The 18,559-nt window shown below is 30.3% G+C and overlaps 1 protein-coding gene across 1 annotated transcript in view; it reads right to left on the bottom strand.

The window, feature by feature from the left end:
• LOC145265485 (uncharacterized) overlaps nucleotides 1-18,240 on the bottom strand; it is a 117,926-nt gene extending 99,686 nt beyond the window's left edge. Inside the window, exon 1 of the mRNA XM_080121359.1 lies at nucleotides 17,232-18,240. The gene's annotated coding sequence lies outside the window, so the exon portion shown is untranslated. The remainder of the gene's footprint in view (nucleotides 1-17,231) is intronic.
• Nucleotides 18,241-18,559: the final 319 nt, after the last annotated feature.

Below are 18,559 nucleotides of genomic sequence, written 5' to 3'. Positions count from 1 at the left end.
ACCTAAACATCATAAATTTGCTGGCAGACAAAATTTAGGCATTTACGGACAAACTTTAAATGCCTCTATCTTTAAAACTATTCAAGCTTAGAAGACAAACAAGACCTTTACTTGATACTGCATGAAACGAGCTTTTCAAATATTAAGTTAGAATAAGAAAATACTCTACTAGAAGGTTACACAATGAAAAAACTTATTCAATGTATCAGATAACTCAACATGCATCATCAGCAGTCAAAACGCACAACAAAGACTTATATTCACTGTTGCAACCATGAATTGCAGTTTTAAGCTGCTCACAATTTCTAATGCTATGACCTAATGACTTGCAATGCTTGCAGTTTAAACGTTCTCTTTTCTTCATAACTATGTGATCACTCTCATCCCAAAGTCTGTTAATACAATCTGATAGTTTATCTTTCGAGACTTGTTTATCCAATATTGACATAGGAACTTATTTACCTCAATGCCAGATTCTGTATAATTGAGCAAACCAATGTTGCCATTTTCTGCAATTAACTCAGCACTGTGTCCTAAAATAACATGAGCACATGGAGTGATATCAATCAATGGAATTGAACTAATGTGGAGGTATGTAGCGCAACAAAATTCTTTGAACTCGTCAATTTTCACTTTCCTGAGTTAATGATTAAATGACAGCCATGTGTTATCAGCATAAATGGTAGCAACTAAGGCTTTAGCACTAAATGTTTTGATTTCAATTCTAGCAGATGGCACCCAAGTCACGCACATATATATATATATATATATATATATATATATATATATATATGTTTTTCAGAATATGGCTGTGGAATTTATTATATATATCAATCTTGGCTCTTAATTCACTACTATCAATTCCTTGGGTGAGCAGTTTTCGGTTAGATCTCGTTGAGGTTGTGAAATGCGGGCAACTTAAGTGATGCAAACAATAGGGCAGACACAAGTTGCAAGCACTGGAGGTGTACTTTACACCACTGTATGGAGTTGCCAGTTTTTGTACTATTGGCCTTTGTTCCTTTTTAAGTTTCAACAGTTTGTCATATGATGAAAGAACATCAGCTCCAGCATCTTTCAGGAGTAAATGAATGTTTGTGTAAATCCATTTGGTTATTTTGCCACTCTCATAGATGGCAGATGCAACCTCCAACGAAACGTGTCGGCCTGGGATGGACTCATTGCATAAGATAGAGTATCTCACTTTACCAACTTCTTTGTTTTGAAGGTATTTGTTCTTCAAACCGAAGGCAAACATTTTGGTGGGGGAAGTGTTCTGTGCTTGAGCAGCAGCTTTGGTTGAATCCATATAGTCGCTCAGTCATGGTGTTGTTGACGGTCATGGACTTCTTACAGAGGCCGCTTTGCCTTCAGTACATAGGTGTGACGTTGGAGCACTACCTTCTCATCAAGTGACTTGGATGAACGATTCTTGTTTTGTTGCTGCTAAAAGTCTTTGAACACAACTTTGATGTCAGAAGTTTATCACTAGGTGGGACCTCTAGCTTGAATCAGACCAGTTTCACAAGTTCATCGAAGTTTGCCCCTTTGTCAAATCGAGATCTCTTGCAGTTCTTGAAAATCTCAATGACAGCAATGTTTGTCATGTCATTGATTATGATTGTACATTTAAAAGAAAATAAAATTTGAGATGTTGAAAAATGAGAAAAATGGAAATATTTAATTATAATGGATAAATTTTGAAAAAAAAAAAAAAAAAAAAATCAAGAATTTTTTCTGGTTTACAACCAATATTTGACTGAAAATAGCTTAAAAAAGGGTAAAAATCAGGATTTTCCAGAAAACAGTGCAATTTCATGGTTTTCTGATGCCAGATTTGGATTCTGCATCCCAAAAAACATTGGAAAAGTGATCTTGATTATGAAATTTGAGCAAGAATGACAAGAATTATATGGAATTATGGTTTAAACGGTCATTGTAAATTGTCCAAAATTATGGAAAAATGGGCAAGTTCAAATTTTTTCAGCATGTTAGAATTAAAATGGTTCCTGAGAATGATTTTTTTTCACCCAAGAATTAAAATGGTTCCCGAGAGTGATATTTTTTCACCCAATTGGATTATGATAGCTTTCTATATCTAGGTTCTTATTTCTGAAGGATGAGAAATTTCATCTAGGGGCTTATTTTGCAATCTTTCGTTAAAATGTACCTACCAGCTGGGGGCAAATTTTGGGTTTTTTAATGGAAAAAATTTAAAAAAAATTTTTTTTTTATAATGAAGTAAATTTAGGGCCTTTGATATTATCTAAGGAGCTTATGAGACATATTTAGGGGTTTCTGGAAGAAATTTTGAGCAATTCTTCAAGTGTACCCAAATTTATTCCTTGGTAAAATCACTGTCACAATTATTCGAAATTCGTGAACTTCAAATGGGCATATCTTGAGAAATAATTGCAGTTAGAAGACAACAAATCAGCCCATTTTTTGCAACCTCAGACTCTGAGCTATTCAAATATATAGGTTTCATAATGATTTGAAAAAGTTGCTAAAAATCCATGACCGCTTGCCAGTTCACTGTGATGTGGCCTCCGAATTAATCATTTGACATGCATGTGGTATACTCAATGTTATCTTTGTATATACAGTGAATATATATATTAGTGGCTTAATTTTCTATCAAGTAAATCAAGTAATCATGTCTGGTTGCTACTTGAATACAATTTTTGATAGATTTAAAGAAAATTGGTTTACCTTTGTTTTTATTACTAGCAGAGCTATCAGACATTGTCCTAGGAAAAGTATAACATTTCTATTAAAAGTTCTCCCTCTTTCTAGCCATCTTTCTATTGTTCTCCCCCTCCCATTTTCTCCTCTGCCCAGACAATTCCTTTATCTAAATTCTTCAAGGTACAAGTTAGCATAAGGGAATTAACTCTCTGATAAAAAAAACAAAAAACAACAGAGTTACTTAATAAAACTGGTTGAATAAAATGTGTGAAGAACCAAGCTGGGGGCTACAGAATTCAGTAGCCTGATCAAGCCCTCCTAACAAAATGTTTTGTCTTGTAGTTTTAAACTTTGAGCGAGACATATACACAAGTATATATGCCGCTCTTTATATAATAGATAATACATTTTTAGATCATTACAGGATGGAGTGGAGATCATTTTCAGTACCTTGAGGGGGGAGGGGGGCAGAATTTTCCCGTGATTGTGAATACTTTAATCACGTAAACAACCAGAAATCACAACTTTTGCTGAATTTGCAGGGAAAACAAAGACATGTACCTTTAGATATCTGAAAAAAGTAATTTTAAATTTTTTTTACTAAATTTGAAGGAATTCATTTAATTTTCACAATTAAAGAATCAATTTGTTTAACTCTTATCCTTAAGTGGCTTTTGATAACCATTAGCAAGAAAAGAATAAATAACCATTCATCCTAGTTTTTGGTATATTTTGAGCACAAGCCGACTTTGTAATTTTAGATAATTTTAGCTCTCTTGTAGACAAAACAAGATTTCCCTTTAAATCTATGTTCTGCATTGATGATCATACAACTTGAGGCCGAACGTAAGGAGTCAATTTCGAGAAAATCAGAAAACATAATTGATATAGAGTTCTTTCCAATTCAAATTGGGGATCAATAGGAAAACACCGGTTCAAAAAAATAAAATAACAGCCACATAACTGCTCAGGATGTTGTAAAGTCATTTTAGTTTAATTCATATATTTTTTTTTTTACCCTTTTTCAAACTTAAAAAAAAAAAAAAAAATATAGTTGTAACAGATTTTATATTTTTCACTAAACAATGAGTTACCCCCCTTCAAAATTTAGAATTTTTAGTAATAATTAAAAATATCATTTTACTAGTTATTTGAGTAAGACTATATACTTTTCTAAAATAAACCACAACAAACTATGTTAATAATAACAAATGAAAATATGCTATATAGGTTTAACTTTTAAAATCTAATCTTTGTTATATGACTAATAATCACATGTATAGTTTGACAAAAATGAAAATATTTTTCAAAAAGATAAACTTAACAGTATTTACAGCAGGAGAAAAGATTGTTTCATTCTCACACTATAATTAAGAACTAATATATATATATATATATATATATATATAATATATATTACATACACACACTATTATATAAAAGACACTGTGTGCGTGTGCGATTTTGTTCCCTATGGACTCGAAAACGGCTGGGTTAATTTATGAAATTTCACACCAAGGTACTTTATGTGCCTGGAAGTGTTCTTAGATAAGTTTTGTACCGAAATGTTTTTGATAAGTATTGATAATCAAAATAATCCAATGAAAGAAGAAACAGGCGATTTTGCCCAAAGTTAACATCTTACACAGCCTAACATCACAAGTGTATTTGAAAAGTTTTATTACCACACAAGCTGAAAGGTTCAAGATAAATCAACAGTAGGTTCTTTGATATGACGGGCATGTTTAAAATGAATTTTTCTCTTTAAAGCACAGTTGCACTGATACTTGACCTTTTTATTTTAAACTTAAATTCAAGTCATTATCACCACACAAACAGTAATGCCAAGCATATAAAAAATCAACGGTAGGTTCTTTGATAAGACAGAGGCGTATTCAAAATGAATGTTTCTGTTTAGAGCACAACTGAAGCATGATATTTGACTTTTGCATTTAAAAATTTGATTCAAGCCATTATATATAAAAAATAATTTTATAAACTCAACAGTAGGTTCTCTTCAGTGCAATGTAGACTACAATGTATTGTGAACTAAGCCACTGTGAGAGGCATGTGAACCTTCCATGATGGGTCCCCAACTAGAGTAGGCAATCAATCGATCTAATTGAAAAATGTGCGATTTCATCGATTGACAATACAATGATAATAAAAATATGGGAGTGTGAAACATTCGTTGATCATCATTCAATCCTGGGCAACATCAGGTCACCCTGCTAGTGTGTGTGTGTGTGTGTATATATATATATATATATATATATATATACACACACAGACAAGGGATATTCCAAAATTAATGTCTTCTATTTTTTTTTTTATTCTGCCCGAATGGATCAGAGGGGAATGCAAATTGCATTGTTATGACTGAACTTGTGCATTTATGAGCTGAAAATTTCATCTCTGTTGCAGATATTGACAGTGTGAGACTAAAAAAGCAACACCCTGTCATGAACATACATCATTGAATTCCTCCATATAGAAAAAATTGAACCGATCAATATTCATCAGCGCCTGTTGAATGTTTATAAAATCAATGCAGTTGATGTCAACCAACAGTTAAGAGATGAGTTTGTTAATTTTAGGGTAGCGACAAAACATGCTTCATGCAAGTTGCGACGTTGATCGTAGAAATAAACACGTCTAATATTTTCAGTTAGCGAGTAACCACACCGAAAATAAAATTTAGACTTTAACTTTGACAGCATGAGGGCAAAAGGTAAAATTTTACTTTTTTAAAAATATTTTTATCGTATGTAATTTTGAAATTAATCCAAATGAAATATCTAAGTTCTTAGCACAAAAACGCAGAGAGAAAAATAATTTTTGATGAACGAATTTATTGATTTTGTATTGAACTATAGAATCAAAAGGACAGCGTAAATGATTATTTCAACTGATCCTTAGCAGATATCAACAAGTGTATTATTTTTTTTTTATCAAAATAACAAACTTGTTTTTCCTTCAAGAAAAGAAGGGGCACATGGGTTTTGTTTCTCTCGTTCGTTAACGGAAAATATTTTAAAAAATCTCGCCTCAGAACAGACCAAAAACAACATTACAAGCAAAATTTACAAATATAAAATTAGCAAATTGTCACACCATGTTGGATTTTAAAAAGCAAATTTTATTTCTTAATTTTATTTTTCGAAAATTAAACATAAAATAATTTATCTAAATACTAAAGGACATCTGTTCAATCTCAAAATATAGGCACCGCCAAAAATGGCCGCAAAATCAAGTTGTTGTTGTTTTTTAAAACGAAATTACGTTTATTAAAATCCATTATTTCTGAGTAACTTTTTTTTTCCAGAAAGATAAAACCCTGAATTTTATCATATAGAAAACAGAATAATGTAAAACTTTTTCTACTATTTTTAATTCAATTTTAAATGTTAAATTTTCCCAAAAAGTTAACAATTGACATTTTTTGTCTTGCACAAAAAACGTACTTAAATATTAAAAAAAAAGGGTTTTTGAAATAATTAATTAATTTATTTATTGTCTAACTAAGATTTAGGATGATTTTCTAAGAGAATATGCAAAAATACTATAATATAAGTACCTGAATTTCAAATAATTCCACTTATTCATATAGGTAACCAGATATTCGCGTTGACGTAGAGTTCAGATCGACTCTGTTTACGTTTTCGTCTGATAAAAAGCAAACTATGGAAGACCAAACAGGCCAAAAAAAACTTATTTTTCAGTGACGAAAATTTCAATGTATTATTAAGCTGAGGCTGGACAGTACCAGATGGGTGACCATTTGTATGCGTTTGGTTTTTAATGTGTATGTGTGTGGGGGCCAGACTCCCCAAAATGGGGGGGGGGGCAATTTAAAGCAGAATAAAAAAAAATTATTTCAGCGCGTTTGGTCCACCATAGTCAAAGGCGGCAAACGTTTTCAAACGGGATCGAAAAAAAAGATGCTATTTTTAACACAAAGGGCACAATATTTATCGAATCTTTTTTTTTGGTATCGATTATTCAAAGCATGCCCTGTTTAATAATGGTCATGCATTATTCGGCTCGCTAAAAAAAAATTGTTAATTTATTTATCAAAAATTTTAAAATAGCTTTTTTCGTATAAATATTAAAAAAAATTTTTTTTTGTTTTGCTTAACTTAAATTAATTATTTTACTTAACATATTCACCGAATTTCACACTTCAAAACTCAAAAGCGGGATAATTAAACACAATCGAAGTTCTGATATTCAGACGTCAAAATAAGGTATGCAAACAATTTTTTTTTTTTTTTTTTTTTTTTTTAATCTATAATTCTGTCCCTTACAACACAATATGTTGATTTCAGTCTCAGATGATTATTTTAAGCATATTTGTTCCCACTTCAAAACAAGGGGGGGTTTTGTAAGCAAAAAAATATATATATATATCGTTTATGAAAAATAAGTACACTGTTATAAAGTTCATTCTTCTCCTAATAATCGCTGAAAATTTCGTATTGATCGGATAATTACCTGATTTTTGGTAGATTTTTAAAAAGACGGTCCGTCAAAAAGTACTGACCTGCCCCCCCAGTTTTGGCGGTGCCTATCAAAATACAATGGCTACCCGCAAGGAGTCTATTGCGAAGGTTACGCAATTTCCAACTGCATCTCTCCTGAAACCAGCATGGTTTAAACACCGCCACCGAGAGTAAAAGTCTTACTCTCGATAGCCACGGTTTAAGCCTAGCAGCAATTTGTTTGAGAATAATGCCGAAACCGATTTCCCTGTAATTAATTAGCGACCATACATTACGAAAATAACTATGATGTTAACATATTTTATCATGTAAATGAAAATAATTCAGTTTTAACGTAATATACATTAAAATCGAAAATATAAAGAAAGGACTGCTAAAAAGAATTTATTAATTGTAAACAATACCACTCGTCAAGTAGCTGTAGCAGCAGCTGTAATAGACGATAATAGTAACGGGAAAAATGATCTCAAACATGAAAAACATTTGGCCTCCTCCCTTCAGTTAAAAATTCACCCAAAATTCAGCAACTCGATTAATTTGAATAAAACGTTTAATATTTATTAATTAACAATCATAGAATATAATGAACCATTATTTTATTAAAAAAATATCAGTAAAAATGTATTTCGCGTCAACTTAAAACAAGGTTTTAAAATGAAGTGTGGACGACGACGACTGGATCCATCGTACATAGGAAGAGGAGTCGTAGTATTTCCAAGTTGTTTACAAGACGATGAAAAGGGAAGAGGCAGAAAAAAAAAGGTGTTTATCGAGAATTCCATTATATTAAAAATAAAAAAAAATCTGTATGATTTACGTGCTCGTGAAGGAAAAAAATATCGTACAGAAAAAGAAAAAACACGTAAATTGATCAGGTAGTTTTATTTTAAAATCAAATTTTGTGGATAAAAAAGCAAACACTAACAGCAATAAACACGGAGAAAACAAGGATGAGCTCCAAATAATTAAAATTTGCCAGATTTTAGAAAGCTATTCTTAACATGGCAAACAATGGAAACATTCAAATTCGTTTAAAAATGATTTTCTTTATAAAAATAAAACTACGATATTTTCTTTCCGTAATGAATACAAAAATTATATTTTTCTTTATTTTCAATTTTTAATATGAGGAAATTCTGAACAATCACAAAAAATTATTTAAGGGAATGAATTAAAGGAATCTCTTCCACTGGGAATGGCTTTTAAAAGATTTGTTGAGTTCGGTCAATGATAAAAATAATAATGTCGCAACAGCTAATTAATTACTATTTTCCTTCAGTTTCAGAACATAAATGAACCATAATACTAGACTTTTTAGCCTATACACTTTAATTCTAGCCCGAAATTATTTTCGATTAGACAATTTCAAGGCTTTAAAACATTGTGCAAACGTCAAGGACTATAATGTAAACACCGTTTCTGGTCAATAGGTACCGTCAACGTATACAACAGATTTACCCCCCCCAATGCAACATGGTCTAACTATGATCTAATATTATCATAACTTTTGTACTACTTAAAAGAAGCTTCAAATGAACTATGAATATTAAAAAAAAAAAATTTACAACGTACGAAAATAATGAAAATGCGAGACTAAAATCGTCTTTACATTATCGACGCCTTAAAAAACAACGTTAAGTAGTAGGTATTTTGAAAGCGTAAATACACGCGTTTAAAAAATCTAGCAAAAATCAATTAATGGTCAGTTTTTCATAAAATTTTCGATACATTTTTAAATTAACTTCTATCTTAAAAGCAGTCTTTGTTAAATATTTGAGGATTTTTTTTTAAGTGCCCCTCCCCCATATTTCATGCTACAAAAACTTAAATTTAGGTTGATAAAAATTGCAATATTTTATAAAACTGACGAATTTAAATTAAATTAGGCACCGCCAAAACTGGGGGGGGGGGGGCAGGTCAGTACTTTTTGACGGACCGTCTTTTTAAAAATCTACCAAAAATCAGGTAATTATCCGATCAATACGAAATTTTCAGCGATTATTAAGAGAAGAATGAGCTTTATAACAGTGTACTTATTTTTCATAAACGATATATATATATATATATATATTTGCTTACAACCCCCCCCCCTGTTTTGAAGTGGGAACAAATATGCTTAAAATAATCATCTGAAACTGAACAAAACATATTGTGTTGTTGTAAGGGACAGAATTATAGAAAAAAAAAAAAAAAAAAAAAAAAAAATTGTTTGCATACCTTATTTTGACGTCTGAATATCAGAACTTCGATTGTGTTTAATTATCCCGCTTTTGAGTTTTGAAGTGTGAAATTCGGTGAATATGTTAAGTAAAATAATTAATTTAAGTTAAGCAAAACAAAAAAAAAATTTTTTTTAATATTTATACGAAAAAAGCCATTTTAAAATTTTTGATAAATAAATTAACAATTTTTTTTAGCGAGCCGAATAATGCATGAGTGACCATTATTAAACAGGGCATGCTTTGAATAATCGATGCAAAAAAAAAAAATTCGATAAATATTGTGCCCTTTGTGTTAAAAATAGCATCATTTTTTTCGATCTCGTTTGAAAACGTTTGCCGCCTTTCGACTACGGTGGACCAAACGCGCTGAAATAATTTTTTTTTATTCTGCTTTAAATTGCCCCCCCCCCATTTTGGGGAGCCTGGCCCCCACACACATACACATTAAAAACCAAACTCATACAAATGGTCACCCATCTGGTACTGGCCAGCCTCAGCTTAATAATACATTGAAATTTTCGTCACTGAAAAATAAGTTTTTTTGGCCTGTTTGGTCTTCCATAGTTTTCTTGTCATCAAAAGAAAACGTAAACAGAGTCGATCTGAACTCTACGTCGACGCGAAATATTTGGTTACCTATAAGTGGAATTATTTGAAATTCAGGTACTTATATTATATTTTTGCATATTCTCTTAGAAAATCATCCTAAATCTTAGTTAGACAATAAATAAATAAATTAATTATTTCAAAAACCCTTTTTTTTTTTTTTTAAATATTTAAGTACGTTTTTTGTGCAAGACAAAAAATGTCAATTGTTAACTTTTTGGGAAAATTTAACATTTAAAATTGAATTAAAAATAGTAGAAAAAGTTTTACATTATTCTGTTTTCTATATGATAAAATTCAGGGTTTTATCTTTCTGGAAAAAAAAGTTACTCAGAAATAATGGATTTTAATAAATGTAATTTAGTTTTAAAAAACAACAACAACTTGATTTTGCGGCCATTTTTGGCGGTGCCTAAATTATATATATATATATGTGTGTGTGTGTGTGTGTGTGAGAAAGAAGTGAACCATAATCGGATGTTATAAAATAAATAAGTCGATTAAAAAAAAAAATCACGAAGTGTAATACAATCGACTTACTTATTTTAAAACATCCGAATATTGTTCACTATTTTCTTGGTTGTATTACACTTCGTGATTTTTTTTTTTTAATCAACTTATTTATTTTATAACATCCGATTATGATTCACTTCTTTCTCATCATTTTAAAAATTTTGCTATTCTAATATATATAAGCCATTAATTATTTTAAGTTTTAAATAAATAATAATAAAAAAAAACGGGCAAAGAAAGAAAGACCCTGTCTATTTTCTCTCTCTCTTTTTTTTTTTAAACTGAAAAGGAAATATTAAATTCAAAGGCGATCCCCAGTCGCCTGTAACATGGATATGTGGCGTAAAGTTTAAAATAAACAATTCTTACTGCAAACGATAATTATTAATATTTAATAAAGAGTTCAGATTAAAATTCCGTCCAGGTTCCAAGATCCCAGGAGATACACTTGGAGACTAAAAGCTACATCGGCCAAAACGTTGTGGAAAAAAAAAAGAAAAAAATAATAGTCCGAATAATTCAATTTGATCTAGATTTTAAAACAAATATATTGAATATGGGATTAATAATATACTAAAACTAATTAAAATGAATTAAAACAGTTTCTTAGTAATTTTTTTTTTTTTTATATAGAAATGAGCATTTTTTGTTTAAATAAGGAGAACAAAAACGAAAGCGATTTTTACGGAGTTGTAATTAACTTGCGTTAAGACATTTCATTCGGCTTTTAAAAATGAAATTGTAAATATATGTTCAGCGATCTTCCCAAGTATTACCTCCTCCTTTTAACGGGGTTATTAGCTGATGCCTGAAACTCAACCATCCGTGAGTGTGTCGATCAGATTATTATTTGCAGCCAAAGACCAGAGTTACCTCCCCTCAAATGATGGAATCTATAAAACCAGCCTCGCTTTCATCAGGAACAATTTACATTTTCATCTGAACTAGGATCAAAACAAACTGGAAACAGCAAGCGGTCTATTATTTAGAAAGGTTGGGAGAATCTTACTATCCAAATTTGTTATTCTTTTGGGGTTTATTTTTGCCCCCCCCCCCCTCCTTCACGATTCTCGCAAATGAAATGATTTATAGATTATTTTCAATAAAATTCTTGCACGATTTGGGCAATTTTAAGTACGAGTAAATGTGGTATTATGGTTATTGATGATTCTACTTAAGAGTAGGATAGACATTTTTAGTTATCGTGATAACAGGTAACTAACGACACCTATTTTCTCACACGTTTGAATGGCCTTATGCTTTCTTTCTTTTTAATAAAATTTTTTCTTCAAATAAATGTATTAAAGTGTAGTATTTGTTCGGTGCGATATTCCCAAACATTACACGTTCATTTCGGATGAGAAAAGAAAGGAGTTTATTAGCTGTCGCCTGAGAAAATGCCATTCTAAATAGTGAAATCAAATTTTTGTTCTTTAAGTCAAAAGTGTTCCCGATTTTATCCCACATTAAAACCGACCTCATGTGGGTGGAAAGCAAATAGCGACAGATGTTACTAAAAATAGGCAAGAGTTAGGTTCGCTAATTTCTGATCGTTGGATCAAAATCGATTGATTAGAAAAGTCGATTTGCACAGCGTTGTTCATTATTGAAATAGGAATTAAACCTAGGTTTATTTATAAAATTCAACGAAATAAAAGTATTTTCTCAGCTGACCATCTTATTAACCTCGAGTAGCCTTTGAACTTGATAAGCGGCGAGACATGATTAAAAAAAAATAGGGACAAAGTTCTGATGCTACATTTCATTCTTTTTGGTTAGTTAAGAAAAAAATCCTTATAAACTGAAGCATTTTTAAATTATTTTATCCCAATCCAGAGTATTCTTTTTAGGGGAGCTGAATTTTCTTCCTACATTTAAAACCGATCTTTCTGCCCTCGTGGTGGGGGTGGGGAGGGGCAAGTGAAATTAATCGACGAAATCATAAGCAAAACAGGGCCGTCAGCGATTAAAAGCCGCCCCTCCCCTCTCCTATTAAAGAATCCCCTTTTGTTTAGAAAAAGAACCAAGATATTTTAGTTTTATTTTAATTGGTCTCGTTTATCAAAAGGAGAAAAGGTAATAGAAAACTTTTTATTAAAAATGCATCTTATAATCATTTATTTTTTGGGGATTTCAATTCTTTTTAAGTTTTTATGGAGTCAGTTGTTTTGAATATCTGACGAAAAAATCAGAATCAGTCAGTCTTGAAAAAGATTACGATTTAAAAGCTACCACAAAAACATCTTTACATGCAAACTACACTAAGTATACATAAATTTAGGTTACAAAGATTTTTGCTCTTAAACAAACAAATGAGGTTTTCAAATCGTAAATAGTTTCAGCAATTTTAGGGCCTTTTTTTCTAACTATTTCCGAACAGGTTTCGACTGGATGTCGAAACGTTGTGACAACCAAACAAACCAGTTTGAAAATTGTAAACAATATATTTATGTACGTTTTCAGCGCCCTAAATTCTCTTAAAACTTGAAGTCATTCTATAATATTATTCGATTTATAGGTTTAAAAAATCACATTGCAACATAAGATGCAACAAAGTAAAAAAAATGAAAAGTATTTAACTCGAGTTTAATTGTCTTTTCCTGTATTGTAAGTTATTTTTTAATAATCAGGTCAACAAAATAAGGTTATCTTTACAATTAGTTTTTACTTCAGTTCCGATTAAATTTTTTTTATCTTTTTTATTTGAAAAATTCGCTACCTATTCTGTACTTTAACCGAATAAATTAATAAAAGCATATCGTTAAAAATCAATTAAAAACGAAGGAGCAATCGTAAGTGCAATAGAAACAATCATAAAGATAAAAAAATAAAAATAAAATACTTATGCACTTTTGTTAGTGCTGAAACGTTATTATTTTGAAAGTCATTCTTAACATGGGTGAGGGTGAACCTTGTGCACTTTTGTTACCGCGCTATTTTTAAATAGTTTTTTCGGGTTCAATTCAAGCTTCACGATATCTTTTTTTTTTTTTTTTTTTATTAAATTGTTAGGTGGAAGCACAGAACAGTTACAAAACACCCTCCCCATGTTAAAAATAGCTTTCAAAATAATATTTCAACACGGTAACAAAAGTGCACAAGTACCAGTGTGTTTTATAACTATTCTGTGCTTCCACCTAATTTAAAATAATAAAATAAAAATAGCGCGGTAACAGAAGTGTAAGCACCCAAAAATGTAATCGCGAATTAAATCGGAGTATTTTCATTTGTAACATCTTAAATTGCAAATTTTAAAACAAATAGAATGGAGGTTATATATATATATATATATATATATAAAGATATATAGAACGATGAAAATGTACATGTACACAAACATTCTTTTGAAATTTGGAAGAGGGGTTTTGTGGATATCTGCTCGTGTCATAGTCACCAACACAAGCTGACAATAATATAAGATATCCACTCGCACTGGCTTAAAAATAAAATTAACACGTTTTAATTTATTTAAAAAACTAAGGTTAAGAGATGGATGGGATACAGAAACTCCAGATTTATTCCCAACAACGTTGAGTAATATAGCAATAATAATGAAATGTATTTTGTACTTAATAATTCACTGTTTCACAGTATCGATCAACAGAACGGGCCACGGGGGCATGTCCGATTGATGCCAGGGTCGGTCATACTGTGAAATTGCAGTAAAGTGCTAAAGCTAAGCAGTCAGTATATATATATATATATATATATATATATATATATATATATATATATAGAGAGAGAGAGAGAGAGAGAGAGAGAGAGCGCTATCCAATTGGAAACTGAGCTCTATTTGACTAAAATCTGTTAAATTTAGTCGCTCTGTTTTTTTTGTAGATATTACACACACACACCAGGAGATAGAGAAGAAAGGGGAAATTTTAAGATCTGTCTCATTTTAACCCAATGAAGAACGAAAAGATGAGGGGCTATAGTAAAGAAAAAGGGAGGAAGAAAAAGCTTTTGAACGGAACCAATTACGATGAAGCAGTCACGTGACTGAAATCGACATCGCCTTTTCTAAGCAGGAATTAATAAAAATGTCCGTTCCGCGAAAAAAAAAAAAAAAGTGATAGTTTTTTTGTTTTGTTTTTACTTATCTTTCAAATAAGTTATAAAATACGAGTAATCGAAAATTTCAATTTTATATCTCAATATTAAAAACGCTCTTTTCTAGAATAGCGACACAGAAAAATAAGTTAATAAAATTTTAGCAAAATGGAATAGATAATTTCAATACTTACGTAATCTCAAATTAGTCCCGGAAATGGTCAAAAGCAGCTACGATTGGAGGTAGTTTTTTTTTTTATTAAATTTTTTAACCCCTTATCAACCTTTCGCAGTTTAGAAATTATAAACTAATTCGGCCATTTCCGGGACTGACTTCAAATTCTCCGTCGATATCCGAGACGGACTACATAAGTACTGAAATTCTTTTGATACCTATTCCAAAAATTTATATCTTTACACATATACCTATATGAATAAATAAAAAACATTTAGGATAGTGACAGCTCCGAATAATAAACAGTGAAAGAATCTTTGTTTTTTAACAGCACAACAACCATAAATACTTCACTTGAATTCTAAAATATCTTTTGAAATGACAGTTAAAAGGATTGGGTGTAGAATTTGTCTCACCCTCATCATCTTTCATGTCTTTTTTTTTTTTTTTTGTAAATAAAATTCGGCTCTTGTGCATACAAATGCACATGTGAAATATGACAGTTAAAAATAAAATGACAACAAAACTTTATGAAATACTTCGATCTTGAAAAATTTCATTATCGGATTTAAAAAAAAAAAAGCCAACAATACCAGCGGACCACCAGTGAAGTAAGATTAAGTTATGTCTGACAAATATTTATTTTACGAGAACCACGATTAAGTCCATAGAGTAAATCGGGGACTTTCTACCAATATTTTGTTTATTTTCTTATTTTTTATAACGATTATCGAGACTCCAAAGCTGTGAACATCTTATTGATCGGGCATTTTATTTAAAATAAGAAATCAAATTTTAGGACGAAGCGAGACGCTGTGTTTTGATCTGTTGTTTTATTTATTGATTGATTTGAATAAGCAAACGAACAGAAATAATGATAACCCAATTTGTTTTGTTCTATTGATTAAAAAAATTTTTTTTTTTTTTACTCATTCCATTTTGCTGATGACAGCTCCGTCTCCGAGCAAAAGCTTTGTCAACATCGGGGGACTAATCTTGAATTTAGCCAAAAAACCGGTGTGTAGTGCAGTGCACTACTAGTGCACTTACTGATCCGCGCTATTTTTAAATCGTATTTCCAAGTTTAATTAAAGTTTTATTATATGTTTTTTATTCAATTGTAAAGGTTAAAGTATAAAATAGTTACAAAACACCCTCCCCATGTTAAGAATGGCTTTTTAAATAATAACGTTATTATTTCAGTCAGCACTAGTTACTAAAAACCAAGTCGGTTAAAATGTTGTAGAAGTACTTTATTTATTACAATATACTAAGAACATATTAATTTTTTTTTTTTTTTAATGTTTGAAATATCTTCATTGTTTTTTATATTAAATAAATAAAAGAATTTTTTCAAACTGAAGTTTTCATAAGTCAAAAAAAAAAAAAAAAAAAAAAAAGAAAGAAAAATGGGGGCTCAGTTTTTAATGTATATTTAACACTATTCTGATCCCCTACTTTCTGGTCACTATTTCTACAAAAAAAAATAAAAAGTCGTCTGCCCAAAAAACAGTGTTTACATTTTTTTTTTTTCAAAATATTTTTCTTAAATAACCATTAAAGATGAAAACATTTAAATTTAACTCAAATTCGTCTTCAAAAATAAAAATTATTCAACTTTGAAATTTGAAAAAATAAAAATGAAAAAAAAAATGTAGAAAGCAGACGAGAAGGTTAATAGAAAAAAAAAATGGAGAAGAAAGGAAATGAATTAAAAAGAAAGGAAACGATTTTATTTTATTTTACTTGTTTAAAAACGATTTATTTCATTGAAATTATTTTATTTAATTTTTTAGATTATTAAAAACTACGAAAAGAAAAATACAAGTTTAATATAAACATTTTTTTAAATACGTTTTTTTATATACTAAGTTTATGGTGTGGACAAAAACTCAGGGATTAGTTTACGTATTAATGAAAGTAAAACACTGATCCCCGACTTTTAAAATAATCTTATAAAAGCTAGAAAATAGAAAAAAATAGCGAATTGGATAGTTTATAAAAGAAAATGTCGAGAAAAAAAGTATTTTGGCTGAGAAAAGAAATTAAAATAACTAAACGAGCATATTTTTTGTTTAATTAGTAAACTTTACTTAGCTATATAAAACCATAAGTGTTGTATTTATCTTAAAGCTTAAGAATCATTTATTTTCAAGTACAATAGAAATATTTAAATTATATATATCTTATATATATATCCAGTTTTTAAAAATATTTCAAATATTTTCACAACATAAACACGGGCCACAAAGTGAGGGATCAGTTTTTAATAGATTTCTTACTATAAACCGATCCCCCACTTTTTGATTATCTTTCTAAAAGGAACAAGAGGATAGAAGAAAAAAATCCAAAAATCAGTGTTTATATATTGAAGAAACAGTTGAAAATTTTTTTTTTAAATATCTGTATTTTGATGTAGAAGCGAGAAAAAGCGATAGAAGGTCGTTCAAAAAATATATTAAAATAAAATGTTACCTAAATTTTCCAAGTTCAGTTAGAACGGTGATTGTTCTGTAGTTGTTACATTGCAATATGGCTGTCGTCGTTCGGGTCGATTAACATGCAAAGAAAAAAATAGTTCTCCCGTAGCGGAGACAATTTTAGACCAAAAAACAAATATTTCAAAACTAACGCAATCCAGAAACATAAAATTCTGCTCAGATTTCTCTAATGTGAACCAAAAATTAAAAGTATCTCCATCAAATTAAAATATCTCTCTCGTCTTTCTTTCTCAACGTTCGTACGATGCGCAAGGATACATTACTACAGAGCTAGGAAATCGTTTCAGAAATGGTCACAAATTTGGGGTGTACTCTTCAATTTAACATTAATTATAAATATATCCCCGTCTTTTTGACCACCTTTATTTTTTCAATATTTGTGAGATGCGCAGGGATACAATGATAAAAATAATAAGTGTTCATAGGTCAGAAGTCGTTTCAGAAATGGTCACAAATTGGGGTATTAGTTTTCAATATATTATTAATTATAAATCAATCCCCGTCTTTTCGACCGTCTTTCTTCCTTAATGTTCGTGCCATGCTCAGAAATGGTCACAAATTAGGGGATCTGTTTTTGAATTATGATCAATTATAAATCGATCCCCGTATTTTTTGTTTCAATATTTATACGCTGTGAGTGTTTGAAGCGCAAAGAGAGATGGTCACAAATGGGAGGATTAGTTTTTTTGTTTACTATTAATTATATAAAGAAAAAGCGTATTGTGTAGGTGTGTTTTACTGTTTTACTTCAGAAATTATAGAAGATACATTTACAAATCGTTGGATTCACTGTGACCCCCCCCCCCGACCAGGTTACGATAAAAAAGAAAGAAAAAAAAGACGCATTAATAATGATATGAAATGTTATCTTGAACTTTTCAGCTTTATAACGTTTGCGATTAATTTTGTTTCACATTGCAAGCGGTGTAAGTACCAAAAATAATAGGTCGTATTATATTGCCCTTTGTGCATTTTTTATTTTTGTAAATAATAATTTATCTGCTTATTTTTGCGATAGGAAATACAATCTAAATAAGAAATAATAAAATCAAAGTGTCATATATATATATATATATATATATATATATATATATATATATATATATATAGTAGTCATTCAGAGACGGACTGTTTCGTTGCATCAATGCAATGCATGCATCGCATCACAGCTCTTCAGTGCGGCTAAACCAGAGTTCGAATCTACAAACATCAAGTTGATACTCGGCAGTTTTACTCTTTCTGGCCATATGTGCGTGTGTGTGTGTGGGGGGGGGGGGTATATTACCAAGTTTTTTTTTTTTA

The sequence above is a fragment of the Euprymna scolopes genome, chromosome 40 (assembly GCF_053919585.1).
Source record: "Euprymna scolopes isolate OS-2025 chromosome 40, ASM5391958v1, whole genome shotgun sequence".
Taxonomy (NCBI): domain Eukaryota; kingdom Metazoa; phylum Mollusca; class Cephalopoda; order Sepiida; family Sepiolidae; genus Euprymna; species Euprymna scolopes.
Note: the sequence above shows the minus strand (reverse complement) of the source record. Positions and strands in the feature narration are given on the sequence as shown.